This window comes from Protopterus annectens, chromosome 9.part0 (genome assembly GCF_019279795.1).
Source record: "Protopterus annectens isolate FY-2018-M chromosome 9.part0, PAN1.0, whole genome shotgun sequence".
Classification (NCBI taxonomy): Eukaryota; Metazoa; Chordata; order Ceratodontiformes; family Protopteridae; genus Protopterus; species Protopterus annectens.
This window is the reverse complement of record NC_056743.1, coordinates 1645280014-1645298745: the sequence shown is the minus strand read 5'-3', so window position 1 is coordinate 1645298745 and position 18732 is coordinate 1645280014.

Sequence of the window (18732 nt, the reverse complement as noted above, 5' to 3'; positions counted from 1 at the left end):
ATGTGTTTCCCGTAGTCTCCACAGAGGACAGAATGCAGACATAAGGGTGTGTAAGTAGTGGCACACAGTACCGTATGGTACACAGGTAATGCTCATCTGTGTTGGCATACAGTGGTGTGTTGTATGTTTGCCTGATGTATGTGTGATTATGCCTGTACAATGGCTGCAATCATGTGTGTTACAGGGTAAATGTGTGTATCCAGCAACATATATAGTCTGTTACAGCAGTATGCCACCTATAGCAACAACTGGACACATCTGTTAGGCAGGGCTATGGCATCAATGACTAGCATGGTTGATTGGTACTACTGTACCTGTACTATATATCCATTGCAATGGATGACATCTCTGTTCGTGCATCGGTGTGATATACACCCCTGTTTTGAGGTTGTGCAATGTGTCACAAACAGTGTGTTGGGTACTGTTTTATAGTGATGTGATATATAGAGTCCGCCAGGCAGTGTTAGTTAGTTGTGGCCTGAGAACCAATAAATGGTATTGAACGTGTGCAACCTCTGACAGACAATAGGATGGTATATATGGCAGTAAAGTGATATCTGTGGGTAAAGGTGTAAAGTGTGACACAGGACACTCTCACACATATTGTTCATATCTTTTTCATCCAGATGGCCCACCACCGCAACCCAGCGTATACAGTAGATGAGGAAGAGCTGATACTCGACAGCCTATTGCAGTGGTACACAATGCTCTTCTCCAGAAGCAGCCAGCACCAGCAGGAGTGGACTGCACTGTGGCAGGAACTTGTTAGTCGGGTAAATGACATAGGCATGCATAACCGGACATATGAGCAGGTACTCCATCACTGCAGTGATTTAATTAGACAAGTCCAGTGGTGTGCATCTGATTTCCAAAGACAGCAGCTTGCTACAGGTGGATGGGTGGCCATTCATCCCCCCTCACCAGAGTGGAGGAGCTGCTCCTAAGCATGATGGCTCCTGGACAACAGCTACAGCAACCACTGATATGTGTTGTAATGGAGGCCGGAGCTACCCAGCACATCCACCTGGAGCAAGCAGGTAACATGCCCAATCTGTAGACTACAGTTAACTGTATTGTTAGATTATGTGTACGTGAGATGTGTACTGTGTGTTTAGCAGTTCAGCTGCCTAGTGTTGTGCAATACGGATAGTTTGAATGATATCCCTACACCTGTGACTGTTGAGTGTTGTACTGCAGTTTAGCATACCCACTGTAGCAATGCCACAGTTGTGGCCACTGACGAACCCACTCATATTCTCGTAGGTCCCTCTGGTATGACAGCAGGGCAGCCGATCCATGCTGGTGAGTGTGTTATACCTGCAATGTTGGTAATGAATTATGCATGTCATAGATGAGGTGTAGGCCATGTACACGTAACATACCTATGCATAATGCATGCCATGCATGTTTGCTGTGAGACGTTGTACAGCTCAGTAATGTCAGTTGCTGCCTCACTGACATGCAATACACAGAGCATGACACACAGTTGTGGCAACCCCGTACTGCACATTGGATAGGCATAGTTGCAACACCTGTACACAACATAACACATTTATCACATGCAGTACACAAAGTCATGCTACATATGGCATAACCACACACCCGCTGTAAGCTCAAACGTCAGTATCCCACATGTTATCCACACACACATGACATACCTCGGGGGTAGAGGCCTATCATGGGGCTGTGCAACACTCTTCAACACATAACACAGTCATGTGAGGCAATGCTCCCTACTGGGCACCTCATACACCCATGTACAAAGTGGCTGTGTAATAGTGAACGTATCCATGGCACTGCATTTCAGGTACAGCATGCTAGGTGGTGGTCTTTCACACAGTAGTAGCTGTGAGTGACCAGAAGATGCATGATGATGATGATGGCACATGGTACTACACCCCATTCAATTACAGTGACCACAGTACTACACATAGCAGTCTTTGCTGTACACCTCATTGTTCTGTGTGTGCAAACATATGCACCTATACACACCATGCATAGCATGTTGTGTGCGCGCTTACATATGCTAGTATACACATTCTGCACATCAGTCGCCATCTGTACAAAGAGTCACATATATGTCCTAGAATGCTATTGGGTGTATAGGTCACATGACACACATTGGGTATGTGTGGTGTTTAATGTTGCAGTCGTGTAGCATGCCATGTCATGGCTGGCACTGACATATCTGTAATATGTCCCACACTCACCATAACCACTGTACAATGTCCATGTCGAGCATTGGGATTCCTTCATGTCTACATGCACCACTCATCCCATGTCTGTACATTGCATGCATTCGCTACACCTGTGCCCACTGTCATCAGACATGGCAATCTATGTGTCACACAGATAACACATGCAGCCATGGTATGTATACCATTGAGTGATGGTGCACATGACATTACAGAGCAGATAATACTTGCACAGCAATGTTGTGTCCATGTACACACTCTGTTCCAGGGTGTACCCAATCACTGAACAACTACACACATGCATCAAAGCCAAGTATAATGTCATTAGATAGGGCTGTCTACACTTGCACTGCATGGTCTTGAGCAACACATATTCAGCATGCTGACACGTGGGTGGTGACTGTTTGCCTTGTGATACTGTCACCCACCATCACCCACTATTGTGTATGTGTTGGATTGCTGATGTGTGTATGTGCTGTGGTGAGCAGTGTATTTATGTACATGTGTGCATGTGTGCATGTGTGCATGTGCTCATGTGTGCATGTGTGCATGTGTGCATGTGTTCATGTGTTCATATGTGCATGTGTGCATGTGTTCATGTGTGCATGTGTGCTAACATCACGTACAGATTGTAAAGTGTGTTTCCTGTCTTCCTTCCACAGGTGCTGAGTTAGGGGTGGCTGAATGCAGCAGAGAACCTGATGTCACCGGCACTGATAGTGGAGATGATGAGACATGTATTGTGGCACAGGAAGGTCTGACAGGGTCTGTCATTGGTCCACCAATTGACACTACACAGCGGTCAACCCCATCTATGCACACACTCATACTGCCAATACATCCCTCTTCACCAATGGCTTTAGCTGAGGGACAGCATACAGTTGGCATTGACCAGGAGAGTGTGGTACCTATGGCACATGCATCCACTCACAGCAGCCATAGCTGGATTACTGGAATTGTACCACATAGGCGGATGTCCAGGGTTTCTTGAGGGAGCACCACTGGTCATATTGCCCCTGGCAGACGTGCCCTCAGAGGTATTACAACCTCCAGTATGTTCCGGACTGTAATGCAGACACAGGCACATATGGAATGGTACACCCGACAGGGACTAAGGGTGCAGAGGGCCCATTACACTGCTATCAATGACAGCATCCGTGACCTTGCTGGTGCCATCCGGAATTACACCGAGGTCATTGATAGCCATTGGAGGGAGACATTAGATGTCCTCCATGATGTGTTAGTCATGAGCCAGGACCGTGTGGGACAGATGGGAAGCCGACTAGGATGCATGCCAGCAACAGCATCAGCTGGTAGTCGTTGCGGATGGAACATGGATCACAGCCGCTCCCATAGTGGCAGTACAAGCCCTAGCAATACTGGGGCTGGCCTGTCCATTGACCGTCCTACTAGACCACGTGCACGTGGCACTGGCCAGTCCCAGCAGGGACATGGGTCCAGTCATCATACCTCTGCCTCTGATGACAGCACCCAGTCAGGGTTGGTACCCGATACTGCCTGTAGCACCACTGCTAGGCACAGGTACTGTGTCTGTGGCCAGAGACAGTGATCTGTACAGTCTAGCAGGTACAGTCTGTGGCTGTCCCACAAATGCCCGTATATGGAAGCCACATGGTGGAGTTGTGTGCATGCAGACACACACATATTTACCATACAACTAGGGCTCACACATACACACACACATTACATCAACATTGACCCATGCAGTACTGTTGTCCCTCACACACACACACACACACACACACACACACACACACACACACACACACACACACACACACACACACACACATGCCGATTAGATGTGTCAATGTCGGGCTCTGGCAAACCTACAGCACACCCTGTGTATATGATGACATCTGTGCCACCTCCTGTCATCTGTAACATTGATGCAGGAATAGACTAACATGGTTCTGATGCACAGGGTGACATTATAGCAGTGTAGCAATAGTAGCAAGTTGACAGCAGGAAGGTGTAATGATATCCTTGTAGGTATACCTGAGCAGGCATTGTGCATTACATCTGTGATAGTCATTGTAGCATTGTTTACACCATTGTTAGTTCTGAGTATGTAATGTCCATCCATGTGCCACTTGGCTGAAGTGTACAGTGTTGCCAGCATGTGTTAGTGAGTGGACAGTACGTGTGTGATGTGTGCATTACAAATTAGTGGGTGTACATTTGTGAACATGGTGTGTGTGCACTGTCTGCATGTACATGCATAGTGGACACGTGGGATGTGCGACATACCCTGTTCTACACATTGTTAACATCTCATGGTATCTTTCGATGGCCAGTATGCATTCTACTACAGATATGTACTAACATGGGTACACACGTGTGTATGACATGGGTTGACACTATGCTGTGGGTGATACTGTTGATATCTGTCAATGATCTGCAGTCTGATAGTATACACCATCTCAACAGTATAACTATAACCAATCATTAGATGATGTCTTGACAAATGACACAGTTGTAGGGAACTCAGTAACAGTTGGATCCTTCCAGTACTATACAATAACAGTAACCAGTGGTATTGACCACCACACGTTCCTGGGACCACACCTCTGTGGCATATAGCCCTCTTTGGTACATGCAAATACACTAAGGATATGTCCATCAACATCTGGAAATGTATGCATTGGCCTACACTGCATTCCCTGGATGGGACGCATATCCTACAGAAGGGTATCATACAGACAGATACCTGTTGTCCAATACATGCTGTATAGCAGTAAGCCATCTATGGCATATTCATCCACATTTACTATACATACTATCCCGACAGCACCACATAGGTGGTAGCCCTCAACATGTATGTTGGGTACCAATGTGTACAGACAGACACGTGTTATGTCATCTGTCCCTTGGTATCCACATATCCATAGGTATTTTGGGGTCCCTCGGTGTTTCACATAACACATTAGGGGTCTGCATGCATATCCACAGGCCTGGTGTACACCTATAATGACTGTCCGTTATTGCCAGTCGTTGTTGTGTATGAACATGTCTGACATATACCCCGGCAATTATCCTCCCTCACAGTACTACATAGTACATGTCATGGGTGTGTGTGGCAGAGATGTCCTTGGCCACAGATCACTACATTGGCCGGGCTTGACACAGACATACATATGTGACCTATGATTTGTGAAGCAGTGGCACAATCTGTCGAAGGTTGCAAATGTATTCATGTCGTATGCAGGCTTCACACCTATGTACTTACTGAGGTCATATATACATGTACACATATTTATTTGACACGCAGATACCCGATGTGTGCAATGCACATACTGTTTGAAACATATGTCATACCGTAGTAAAAGCAAAACCCACACTGCATTGACCACCTGTGGCACACACACACTTGGCATTTGCAGGACTCAAACTCCTACCTAACTATGTTATGATACTAGAGAGATACGCATTAACACAGCGCACTATATGCATTACTGGGTGGTTTATGTTCTCCTTGAATATTTGTAGGATGCTGACATCATCAGGCTTTCCAAAGAGGGATGTACCTCTTTTAATGTGTTTTCCCAGTCTCCAAAAAGGCTACTCCTCTCAAAGGAAACCACACACATACACACACACACACACACACACACACACACACACACACACACACACACACACACTTGGCATTTGAAGGAGGTAAGCCCCTACCTAACTATGTTATGATACTATAGAGATACACATTAACACGGCACGCTATATGCATTACTGTGTGATTTATGTTCTCCTTGAATATTTGTAGGATGTTGACATCGTCAGACTTTCCAAAGAGGGATGTACCTCTTTTAATGTGTTTTCCCAGTCTCCAAAAAGGATACTTCTCTCAAAAGAAAATACACACATACACCCCCTTGGTATTTGCAGGACTCAAACGTCTACCTAACTATGTTATGATACTAGAGAGATACGCATTAATACGGCGTGCTATATGCATTACTGGATGGTTCATGTTCTCCTTGAATATTTGTAGGATGCTGACATCATCAGACTTTCCAAAGAGGATTGTACCTCTTTTAATGTGTTTTCCCAGTCTCCAAAAAGGCTACTCCTCTCAAAGGAAACCACACACATACACCCCCCCACACACTTGGCATTTGCAGGACTCAACCCCTTACCTATGTTATGACACTAGAGAGATATGCATTAACATGGTGCACTATATGCTTTACTGGCTGATTTCTGTTCTCCTGTATATTTGTAGGATGATGACATCATCAGACTGGACATGGTAATGTGTGTACACATTGTTTTGCAATCCCAGGAATGATCCATGTAGGTTGGCAGGTATCAACAGCTTGTACAGGACCCCGTGAGTCTCACCTTGTGTGATCTATCTGTGGACACATTGACATCCCTTCATATGTCAACACACATCTATGCACAGATTGTTGATTTTGTGGATACGACGTGTCTGTGATGTTGATGAAGAGCTGTTCAAAGTCTATGTGGGACATGTGCAGCTCTGTTCCATGATGAATGTCCTGGGCTGCTGCCTTACAGACGGTGTAGCATGCTTGGGTACCATGATCTGCACATGAACATACCACAGTTGGTAGGGCTGTGTGTTTGTCGGTTTCCAATAGCTCTGTTTATCACATCTACCATGATGCACTCCATGGCTTTGCAGATCAGACTTTATAGGCTTACTGGACTACACTTCCTATGGTGTGTTGTGCACCCACACATGTGGAGAGTGCCTTATGTTGCTGTAACACATTCAACAGTTCCAGGTCCTGTGGAGTGGGTGCGGCTCAACAGACTGTTCAGGTGCAGGGTCTGTTTGTTTTGTAGTGCATGCATGACACATATTTGGAAACAATGTAATCCAATTGCTGCCATGCTTTTGGCTTTGGGGGCAGCTGTTCAGCCATTCTACACATGATATCTCCTGGTATGATGTCAGGGACTATCGTCTGTGGGAGGTGGGCATGTATACATGGGCCTGTCTGATAGGATGTTGACAATGCCAGTAAGGTACAGTTGTCCCTGACTCAGCACATATATGCGTGTACATTACTATTTATTACATAGCTGAAGGGCATGTCATGATTCTCAGTCTGGACTCCTTCTCAGCTACTCTTTACAAAACACCAACAAACCTGAGCACTATTCCCGGTTATACTCTTTTACACACTTAACACCCTACTGATCCTTTGTGCTCAGGCTACAGAGTATGTCATCATAATACACTGGTATGTCCAGGGGTCGGCTTAATGTGTACTCTCCAGTCCAGCTAGTGAATATTGTGGTTATGACACAATGTCACATCTGCCTCATGCACACAGGCAACCCTCTCCTCCTCACATCACACCCACATATATGTGGGAGATGTAAAAATATTGACATACAGGATGCTGAGCTCTCTCGACCCATGACTGCCATAGTCTATCAGGTGGTGAGGGTGACCACACACACCACATATCAGTCTCAGATACATCGATAGTGACAGCACACAAACCACATTATCACACATACACATATTCGGAGGCTCTACATACACTCTGCCTAAGCAGCAGAGACCTCCACAGCAGACACACATACAACTGCTACCCCAATACAATGCCCACATGTCACACAGTTCACAATGTCAGTGTGCCACACAGTCACTGCCCTTTGGGCTAAACAACACACCTGATACACTTGTTATAGGTGAACATACTGTCAAACACACTGTTGTCCCACTCAACAGGCAAAACAAGGGAATAGTCATTTTGAGCTGTCTCTCAGGTGCCAGGATCCGCCACATAACACATGCACTGACTCAGGTCACTCCAAAGCAAGTCCAGGACTGGTTCCATCATTGTCCATGCTGGTGCGTACAACCTCAGATGTTCCTCCCTGGACCACATGACATGAAACATAGAGGAACTCTGTGATCATGTAGCCCAGCCCAGTATTACCCTGACCTTGTCTAGCATCTTGCACTCACCAAGTATGATGTCACAGTATACCAACACACTGATCACATTTAACAGTTGGCTAACATATTGGTGTTATTCAAAGGGGATACAGTGTCTATCACCCTGGGGTGACATGCTCACCATGCCACATAGCTTCCCTATGGACAGCTTGCACCTGTCACCCTTGGACCTTTGAATACTGGCTAGGGCACTTGCTGCCACCATAGTGCCTTATTTAAGCGGGGCTCAAAGGACAGAACCACCTCCATAGACATTACAGAGTACACGACACTGAGGGTAATGCTGCTCAACACCAGATGTATTACCCTCAAATTGCACCCATTCAGGAATCTCCTCAGTATGGAGGATAGCAATATCTGTGCACTAACAGACACATGGTACAGGCTCCCACATGCACACCAGCACTACCAGGTTGGATTTAGTACCATGCTTTCAGACCACATAACTCAGAATGGCCAACACAAATAGGGGGTGTATCCATATACATCACAGATGCACATACCTCCGGGTTGGTAGCACTGCACAAAGCATCACAGACCATACATATGCACCTAACATTCTGCAAATTGGCCATTTGGTTTGTTCCCTGCTACAGACCACACTCCCCAACTCAGCAACCCCACTTAGCTTTCCTGGGAACATTGGACAATATGAAGGTCTCCCCAAACACCATTATATTGGGTGAAGTCAAATACCCACACATTGACTGTGGATAGTACTCAGGCCACAACACCCTTGACCAACAGTTGCTACTATTTCTACACTCATATGCTATGGCACAACTGGTCACCACACCCACACGAGGGGACAACATATTGGACATGATCATCACCGACATGGGGACTCTATGTTCCACACCTGCGATATACCCCTCATTGCTAAAGGCAGAACATACTTTATCTCAGTGGACATCCATATCCCATCCCCACACCCTTCCTGGGTAATGGTGGTGAACCTCCCATAGGTAAATGTCACACTCCTCCAAACCACGGTGGTATCCTTCAGAGACCCTGGGTCAGTGGTAAGTATGGCTCAGACTGCTGTATCCTTTACATACACATTCTATGGACACCTAGTGGACCGCATGGATCGTTGCATCCAAAATAACAACTGGGCTCATTCCTGCAATGGCAGTGGACCTGTGTGGTAGATCCCAGCCATTCATATGGTTTACAACAAATGGAGGAAGCTACTACATGATAGAGCACAATCCCTGACAGGGAAAGCATCTGTGATCTGTACTAGCAGACAGCTACAATCACTTGGGTAATTATGTCAGGCATGCTTCTAACGGACAATTGCACCAAACACGTCGGACACTCACAAGGCCTTCTTCAGTCGATTCGGGTACCTGGCTGGACACTCACTGATATGCTGTGTGTTACTGCATACTGACTAAACATACCCTGAACCCACTGACATTGCCATCATCCTGGCAAACAGGTTCAGTGCAGATGTGTCCCCCACATCCCCTTTAAGGTGGTACTGTCCATACCAACAGAGTGTAACCTCCCAGACATCACGAGTAAACAGGTGAGTGCTGTCCTCCTCACAGCAGACAACTCAGCATCAATGGGACCAGACAGTGTCCCAGCCTGTGTCGTACACAGCCTTCATGACAGACATAACACTCACATTACGTCACTGTTCGACATAAGTGTTACTGCAGCATATGTACCCGTGGAAAGGCGTACAGCGATAGTGGTCCCACTCCACTGACTACTGCCACAACAGACCACAGGCAATATTGGCCTAAAAGGCTAATTAGCCTGTTCTGCAAAGCTATGGGGTGTATTGTAATGGGACTCATGCACATAGACATGGGAAACCTACAGACATTGGGTCCTACACATTACAGCATTGTTGTGGGCAGATCTTGCCTGTTGGACCTCTTCACATTCTTTCAACAGTTACCAGGTCCATCAGTGTTGGGACGGTTGTCCACATAGCCTGCCTGGACCTTGCACAACCCTTCAACACACTACCCCGCTCGGCCATTATGCATAGGCTCCCCAGCATCAATATCGACACATATCTGACACGATGGATTGCTACCTGGATCAGGGATAGCACCCACATGCTCAGTGTTGCAGGTGCCATATCTGACTATACACCAATTACACATGGCATCCCACAAGGCTCAGTCCTGGGACCTCTCTTGTTCAGTATATATTTGTGTGATGTACAGACTATCACAGGAAGGTTATGGCTGCCCATGTCTGCAGATGACTGCAAACTGGGTGCCATAATCAGCTCTCCTGCTGGCACATGCATACTCATACAGGGTCTCACAGAGATAGGTTGAATGGTGCCTGAGCCATGGCCCATGGCTACATGCCATTAGTTGCATAGTCATCTCCTTTGAGGATGACAAAGTGCCCACACATTACCACATAGGTTGTAATTCATTACATACAGTAGTGGTTGTTACGGTTTTGGGGACACGACTTATTCGTACTCTCACCTTTGACAATCCTATTGCCATAGTGGTTAGACAGTATGTCTACATAGCCAACCATATCCCACATGGTTTCACATGCTGATCACGTGTGGTCATTGTACCCCTATACTCTTCATGACCATGCTTGGTTACTATGCCACATTTGGGATGTACCTTACCTGACACCTGTAGCAACTGTAATGGCCACAAATGTTACTCATCGAGCAGATGTAGGGACTCACACAGATGCTCTGCACAGTTCCAATACAGTAACTCCAGCTATACTCAGTCACTTACCACTGACACGGATGCATTGTGTGCCTGTAGTTGCAGGCAATATCTGACCCAGACTTACTGGACATGCTCCACCTTAGGATATCCGACTCCCTTGGAGCTACACACTCCAGGGACATATACCTCAGCACTGATGTTAAAAGGACATGCTGGGGGGACAGATTATTATCAGAAAGCCTCCACTCACTCCGGAGTGTAGTCCCAGTTTTGCATAGGCAGAGCCACCCAGTGACCACCTACAGGTGACATCTTGACATGTGGATGGGTTATCACATGTTTACCCATGGGATATGTTCTGGGTCCCTGCTAGACAGGCACAATACACTCAACATGAATGGGCTATCTTGTGTGACCTACTATTCAGAGGCACAGTGTTCTGATTAGATTGGGTTGCAGAAGCCAAACACACTCTGGCTATGCTTGTACATGCCCTAGGGCAGACAGCCTAGCATCAACCTCTGAACCTATGATAATTTTCATGATGCACAATGTTTATTGCTGATACTGTCTGCAGGTTTTTATCATATTTGCTTTCACACTTTCTATGAACTGCTTAGGTATCTGCAGAACATATTTGCTTATGGCAGGGTTCCACTATATTATTTATGTGTCTGTTGTCATATCAGTTTGTGCACAGGGCAGATTGCTGGGTAGTGAGAGATTCCTGGGTTAACACATGCAGCTGCCTGCTATGTGTGGCCCAATGCTGTACTCCAACATGGCCTAAGTGTGTGAGCATGCCTAGTTCAGATTGTCAGTGTTCTGTTGCCTGACATTTGTCTCATATATTCAAGTGTGTAAGCATGCCCAGTGTGACCTTTCAGTATGTTGCTGTCTGAGGTCCACTACATTTGTTGATGTATGTCTACATGTCCAGTATTAACATTTGTACTGTGTGTGTTGAAAGTCAGGTTCTATTCTTACTGCAGGACTCACCTTTGTGTCATAACTCGACAAGGATTATGCTGTGCCTGCAGGGTTTCCATGAAATACTTTGCATAGACTCATCGACATTTCTGCATACAGGCTAACCACTGCAATGCTGTCATGGTTTAGTGGTTCAGGACTGTGACTATAGTGCACAGTATTCTGAGTTCGAGGCCCATCACCACTTATATTTTCATACTGAGAAGACCAGACTGCTTAGGGGTCAGTAGAGCAAATATGAGCATGTTGGCTTTTGTTCAGCTATGCCCTACCTAGACCCAGCTTGTCCAGCATTGCTCAATATTAACCATCATTGCTGGACATTGGCCAATATTACACTACATTGACCACATTTGCAGTAGTTGGTGTGTGCGATTTTGTTTACATATACTTCATGATGGTAAATGCTGTTTAGCACTGCTTTATATTGCTTAACACATGGCAAGCAACCCTCAGGGCTGCCTATGTCGGATGCACATACTACACTCACTATACATGTTTGAAAGCAGTTAATGTCAATGTAGGCATCCCTTTTACTATATGTGTGGGTCAGAGAGAGGTATAATTTCCAGAGTTCCTACTGAGCCAGTGTATGTGCTATGCATTGCCTCTTTGCCAAGGCCAAAGCATACTGGGCACGCCTCCTTCTGCCTACTGGGGTAGGCTCAGGTTGTTCCTCCTCGGAGTCACGCTCTGCCTGTGATGGCCTTGGCAATGGTGAGGGGCTGTTTGGCCCAGGCCTTGCTGGTCCTGCTGCAGCTGTTTTCACAGGATCATATTATGTAGCATAGCACATACCATGACAATTTGGGTACATGTAGTTGGTGAGTACTGCAAGGCTCCAACAGATGTGTCCAGGCACCGGAACCATTACTTGAGCAGCCCAAACACACGCTCGATTACATTTCGTGTTTGTGCGTGTGCCTCATTATGGCATTCCTGTTCAGGTGTGTGTGCGTTTCTTATGGGTGTCATCAGCCACGGCTCCAGGGCATAGCCAGCATCCCCCACTAGGTGACCATGTGGGATGTCCCCATTGGCAAATGTCTGGTACAGTTGCGTCAGATGCCAGATCTGGGAATCATGGTAGCTTCCAGGGCAGCCAGCACTGACATTCAGTATTATGCCCTGGGCATCACACATGACCTGGCAGTTGATGGAGGGGAAGCCCTTGCGGTTGAAGTAGACCCTACCCCGCTCACCGGCTGGTGCTTTGATGCATATGTGCTTGCAGTCTATTGCACCCACTACCTCAGGGTATTCCCCTATTTGCTGGAAGAGACGCATATTGCTAGCCAATACCTCACGGCAATTGGGAAATATACATGATCACCGACATGTGCTGACATGGCATCCAGGAACTGGTGCAGTACCATGGATGCTGATGCCTGTGATATCCCCATCATATCACCAGTTGGTCTCTGGAAGGTACCTGTTGCTAATATTCTTAGGCCAACACATACCTTAGTTTCCACTGGGATGGGTTCCCCTCTGTTGGTTCTGTGTGTGAGGCGTGGCCTGCACAACTCAACTATTTGCTGCAAGAGGTCTCTGTCCACTCTATATAACTCCACTATCTCCAGCTCATGTAGCCCCTGGTAGGTAATTCTTGGCCTGTACACTCTTCTCCATCTCCTCACTGTGGGTTGTCCAGCAGCATTTGCATTATCACCACCCTCAACATGTTGCATATATCGCCTTATAACAGCAATGACAGCCCCTAACATTTTTTGTCTCAGTGAAGCTTTTTCAGTTTTCACTTCTATTAGCTTACTGCAGTGTTGCAGTGTCTCTTAAGAGAAACATAATGGACTGTTGTTTGCAGAGTTTTAAGTGCTGGGCTGGGCTTGTGTTCTGCCTGGGTAATTGCCTGTTCTGATTGTTTTCACCTGCTAGCTCTGCTAGTACTCCCTGGTAACTTCCCACTATTTGGTGTGCTTCCTTTTTTCTTTCTGTTTCCTCGGGGGGGGGGAGCGCCGCGCACACAAGCGCAAACGCACACACAGCAGTTAACATGCACGCACACATGCTTACACAGACTAAAGCTTGCCTATTCTTGTTAAAACGCGCGCACACCAGCACAAATGCGCTTACAACTGTTTACACAGCCTTACATATGCTTACTCAAGCCTACACGTGCTCACACATGGTTACACGAGCGCACACTGTCTTACTCGGGTTTACTGGTTCGCACACGCGTGCATGCATGCTCAGCAAGAAACTTTGGTGTTATCAACGGCATACACCTTCGATTTCTTGACTTTACCTGGCCTACCTGTTGACACACCTCTTTCACTATTATGTGAATGTAAGCTGACACATGACACTCTGCTCCAATGAGCTTCACTCCTTTCATACATACCCCACTCGTGATGTCACCTATCTTCTACTCTGTTACTCCCTTTATCCTACTCCTACACTCCACTGACTGTGCTCATTTGCTATGTAAACTTGCAATTCACTATCCTAACTGTCATTTGCATAGGATTGCCTACTAATGCTTAACTACATCTCTTAGACTGAGCTTGCCCCCTTAGCAACCTCTACTCGGTGGCCATGTTCTCTTCAGCCTGCCATTTCCTTGCATTGTAAATTATTTTTAGCTATAAAATCCACATTTGTGGATCTTAATTATTAATTTTCTGCTTTTTAGGGTGCAGCGCATTTACGCAGCACTGTGCTATGGTTAAACCCTGGAGATTGGGATAAAAAAAAAAGTTATTTTATTTTTAATTTGCATCCCTTCCCATTGCCATGGCCGTATTTTTGGCCATTGGCATGCTTCCTCCTGTACATTCATGCTTTATTTTCAGCTGATATGGCTCCGTTTTGCTATTTGCAGAACCGTACTCAGTTATCAACGGAGTATGTTTCTGCAAGTAACACTACTCCTACTCGGACAGGTTCGGGTTTCCTGGATTGCAAATTTACCTCATTTGCATAGCTTTTGCATCAGTTGTGGTAATTTGCATATCCCAGCCCTGTCCGTGTAGGACTAGTTTAGAGATCTCAGTTGTACGCCCCTACCGGCTGTTCCTGGATCGCTCGGTTGACATGTTGGCTGCATGGAGTCTTACTCTACTCTAAGACTCCGTGCAAGCCTTCGTAAATCCGGCCGTGAGTGTATTTTATTTATTTATTTTACTTGCTTTTATTGACTGGGCAGTGCTCATTTTCAGTGGAGGAACATGAAGAAAAGCTCAAGACAATTACATGAAAGCATAGTAAGCAGCATTTTATGGTAATGTTTAAAATACTTTCATTAAAACATTATACAAGTATATTCAATAACCAATTCTACAGTTCTATAACATTGTAGCTTTATAGAGACACAGCTAAAGACTTTTAAACTGAGAAATTATAGCAGTTACAGTTAATATTAAGATGAGTTAGGGAGAAGGGCAGAGGCTAAACAGACACGGCAGAGGAAGGAAAGTGGGTAGTGTTTTAGTAGTGAGTGAAGAAAGAGTTACAGCTAGGAAATGGGTGACAAAAAGTATTGGGTTCCAAGTAGCAGTTATACGGGTGAAGGCAGGAAGAAAGAGTGTAAAGAATAGACAGTCGGGAACTACTCACCCAGTAAGGAGGATGAGCACAATCAGAATTGGTTTAGATGTTATTTCAGCAAGGTTTTGAAACTGTTTACCCTTTCTTTCTGTATAATTTGAATAGGAATGCTCTTGCATAGTTCTGATGCATAGTGGCAGTAGATAGAATTTCCAGCACTGTTGTATGATTTATTTATTTATTTATTTATTTGCCATTTGTTAACCGAGTTGGTCTTGCTGGGCAGATGCCCTTTTTCAGCAGAGACCGAAGGAGAAAAGCTTCATTACAGCATTTTTTTTTATACAATCAAATTAAGTATTTAATCAAACAATCGTACAGAAAAATAGATTAATTTTATACAATGCATGAAGAGAAAAAAAATTTAAACATAGATATAAGCTGTTATAAGCCATACAAAGACAGATTCAACATGAGAATATTTATTAGGCTGGGTAATTTGCTAACCAGAGTGTAACTGTAGTGAGGCATATGGTTGCCAGGAAAGAGTGGTCCATGTACTAGGGGAAAAGAAAAAAGGGGGGTATACAGTGTATGAAGTGGGAGAGATAAGAGGAAGAGGTCAAAAGTGAAGATAGGAGTATAGTGGAAGGAAAAAGTCAAAGAGCAGGAAAACCTAGAATACAAGTAGGAGTGGGCATCTGTGAAGACATAGTAGTAGAAAGGAGGTGGGATAAGGCAGACATTTATTGCTAGTAAGAGTTTTTTGCTGCAGTAAAGATCTGTGGTAGGTGAGTAGTACAGCAGAGTGTTTTCTAATGCAGGACATTTCTGAGGAGAGTATATGGGGTTATCAGCAATGATTAGATGCAAGTACATTGGTTTGGGTGCTTGAGCTAGTTTAAATGTTTTAATGCCATGTAATGGTGTGTTTTGTGTGCTCAACCTGCAATTATCACATTAACTACTAGAAAATAGCTCACAGAGTAAATATGTGATTGAAAAGTGTCTCTACTGATATGTCTGCTATTACAAAAAAAAAAAAAAAAAGAAAAGAAAATCCTCCACATGAAAGGCAGTGTTGATGGTAATAATAATATTTCTGAAGAATCAGTCAACAGTAGTGAGTATTTATACAAACTGTCAAAAAGGTTGATGTTTAGGAGTCCTATCACCATGTTTTTTTTTTGTTCGTTTTTAGCACAAGTCTCATCACTTGGAAGGTCTACTGTATAATGTGCCCTGAGTAGAAGTCACAGCCCGAATGTGCTACCCCATATGTTCCCCAGGATGTTCCTTCATAGCACAAGACTAATTTTGTTATTTACAGTTTTACATCATAGTTCCCATAAATCCTGTGTTTATTCTCTGTAGAGCAATTTCTTCACATTCTTTGTTCTTCCCCTTCTCTTTTTCCTGAACTACATTTCTTTTGAGCCATTCATCATTTTTTTCATAGTTCATATCTATCATGCTGTCATATTCATGCTTCCATATTCATTCCTCTTTTTAAAAGATCAGTGCAATCTACATGTAAACTCAACCAAGCATGGAAAGTCCAAGTACCAAATACTATCAATAGAAAAACCACCACGCCAGATATCCAAAACAGTTTTATTCTCTAATACTTCGGCTAAACGTCCTTCAAGGAGTCCTCTATGTGTAAAGTCTGATATGTTTTTGTGAGCTGTCAGCCTTGTGTGAGGTTGCTTAATATATTGTGGTATGCTTGCAATCCCACTTTAGAGATAACACCATTAAAAGGTGCTGGGATCCTGTTCTTGCTGGACTTTATAAACATCTCTGAGCAGATGGCCTATGCTGTTTTCAGTGTTTCACAGAAGATAGTCTTGAAATAGATTATGCCACCCCAACACCTTAACTGACAAATGCCAGTCCCTTACCATTAGAGAATAAACAGGTGGGTTGTAACACTGATGACTAGAGGGACCACTTTTTAAGGAGCTGTTATCACCATCATCATCATCATCATCATGACAATATGTACAGCACCAGATTATAAAAATAAAAAACTGCAGGTGAAGGAAAACATGCAATAATTTGCAAAAATACTTTGATAAACAACAAAATATTTGGCATTATGCCAACAGAATGGATTATTATCAAGGATTCAGTAAAAAAAATCCTATATAGCTGTTACAAGAATTGATGACATTCCATTTAAAGATAAATTGCGGTTGATGCAGAACAAAGTCTGTCTCCCAGAATAGGCACAGCTGTATATATAGCTAGGCAAATGTCACTGGAACAAAATTGGGTGAACTGCATCATACATGTGACAGTTCAGGCAATACATGATACTTTAGAGCAATTTAATCAATTGGCATGCATTTTGAAGGAGCCTGGATGTATGTGTGAGCAGCCAAGTAATTCAGTACAAGGTAAATTAGTTGGAAGAAATATCAAGCATTTGGGAAGCAGAGAAAATACAAATTCACTAAAATGATATCTCTCTAAATTAACAACTAGGACTACAAAGTGAAGACATTTAGTATTCTAATGTCTTCTATTTATTTATTTATTGTTTTTTTTTTTTTTTTTGACTGGATGAATGCCCTAGTCCAAGGACCATTTTCAGTCATCACCCAGGCCCTTTAGGACAAGAATACAGAATTGCAGTTGTTAGTAACATTTGTCAATATATACAGGAATTTAAGAAACAGTAACAAGTTTCATTTGCTTTATAACTGGTTAAATTATAAAATTTCAGTAGACAGTAACACATTTCATTTGCTTTACAAATTAGTTAAGTGATAAAATAAATATGGATTAATATAATTATAAATCAGTGGAAGAGTGAATGATATTTACATCAGTGTGAAAATTGGGTAGACACAAGTCCTCCTTAGTCATTTCCTTCTGCTTACATTTTGTTGATTACTATATTCAGTGCCACAAGAACTACCAAATGTCTTCTTCTAGCTCCTGGAAACACACTGATATCCTCCATGATGGAATAATCCCTTTCTCTATTTCAAAAATTAGATGTAGTCTTTTGAACTGGGTTAGGTAAGTCACTCACTGATGCAGACATTGAAGCTCTATCCACACCATCCTCTGAATCTAGTGGAACATGATGACGTCTTCCTTTTGTTCACCATGCTAGTTTCACAAGAACAGAGTTGTCATAAAAAGGCTCTATCATGTTACTAGGCACTACTATCCCTATACAATATGCATTTTTTCCATTTAGCTATTTCTTCTTCTGTCACTTTTGCATCGTTTTTTTCCTTTTTTTAGGGTGCCTCTCTTTTTGACTACTTACTCTCTTGGAGGCAGTATGTTGAAGTGTATGCAGTGTTTTATTAATAAATGTGTTCTGAGACTATGTGGCTGTTTATTATTTATTACACTCCTAATTATTGCTGCTTTGTGTGTGTGTATA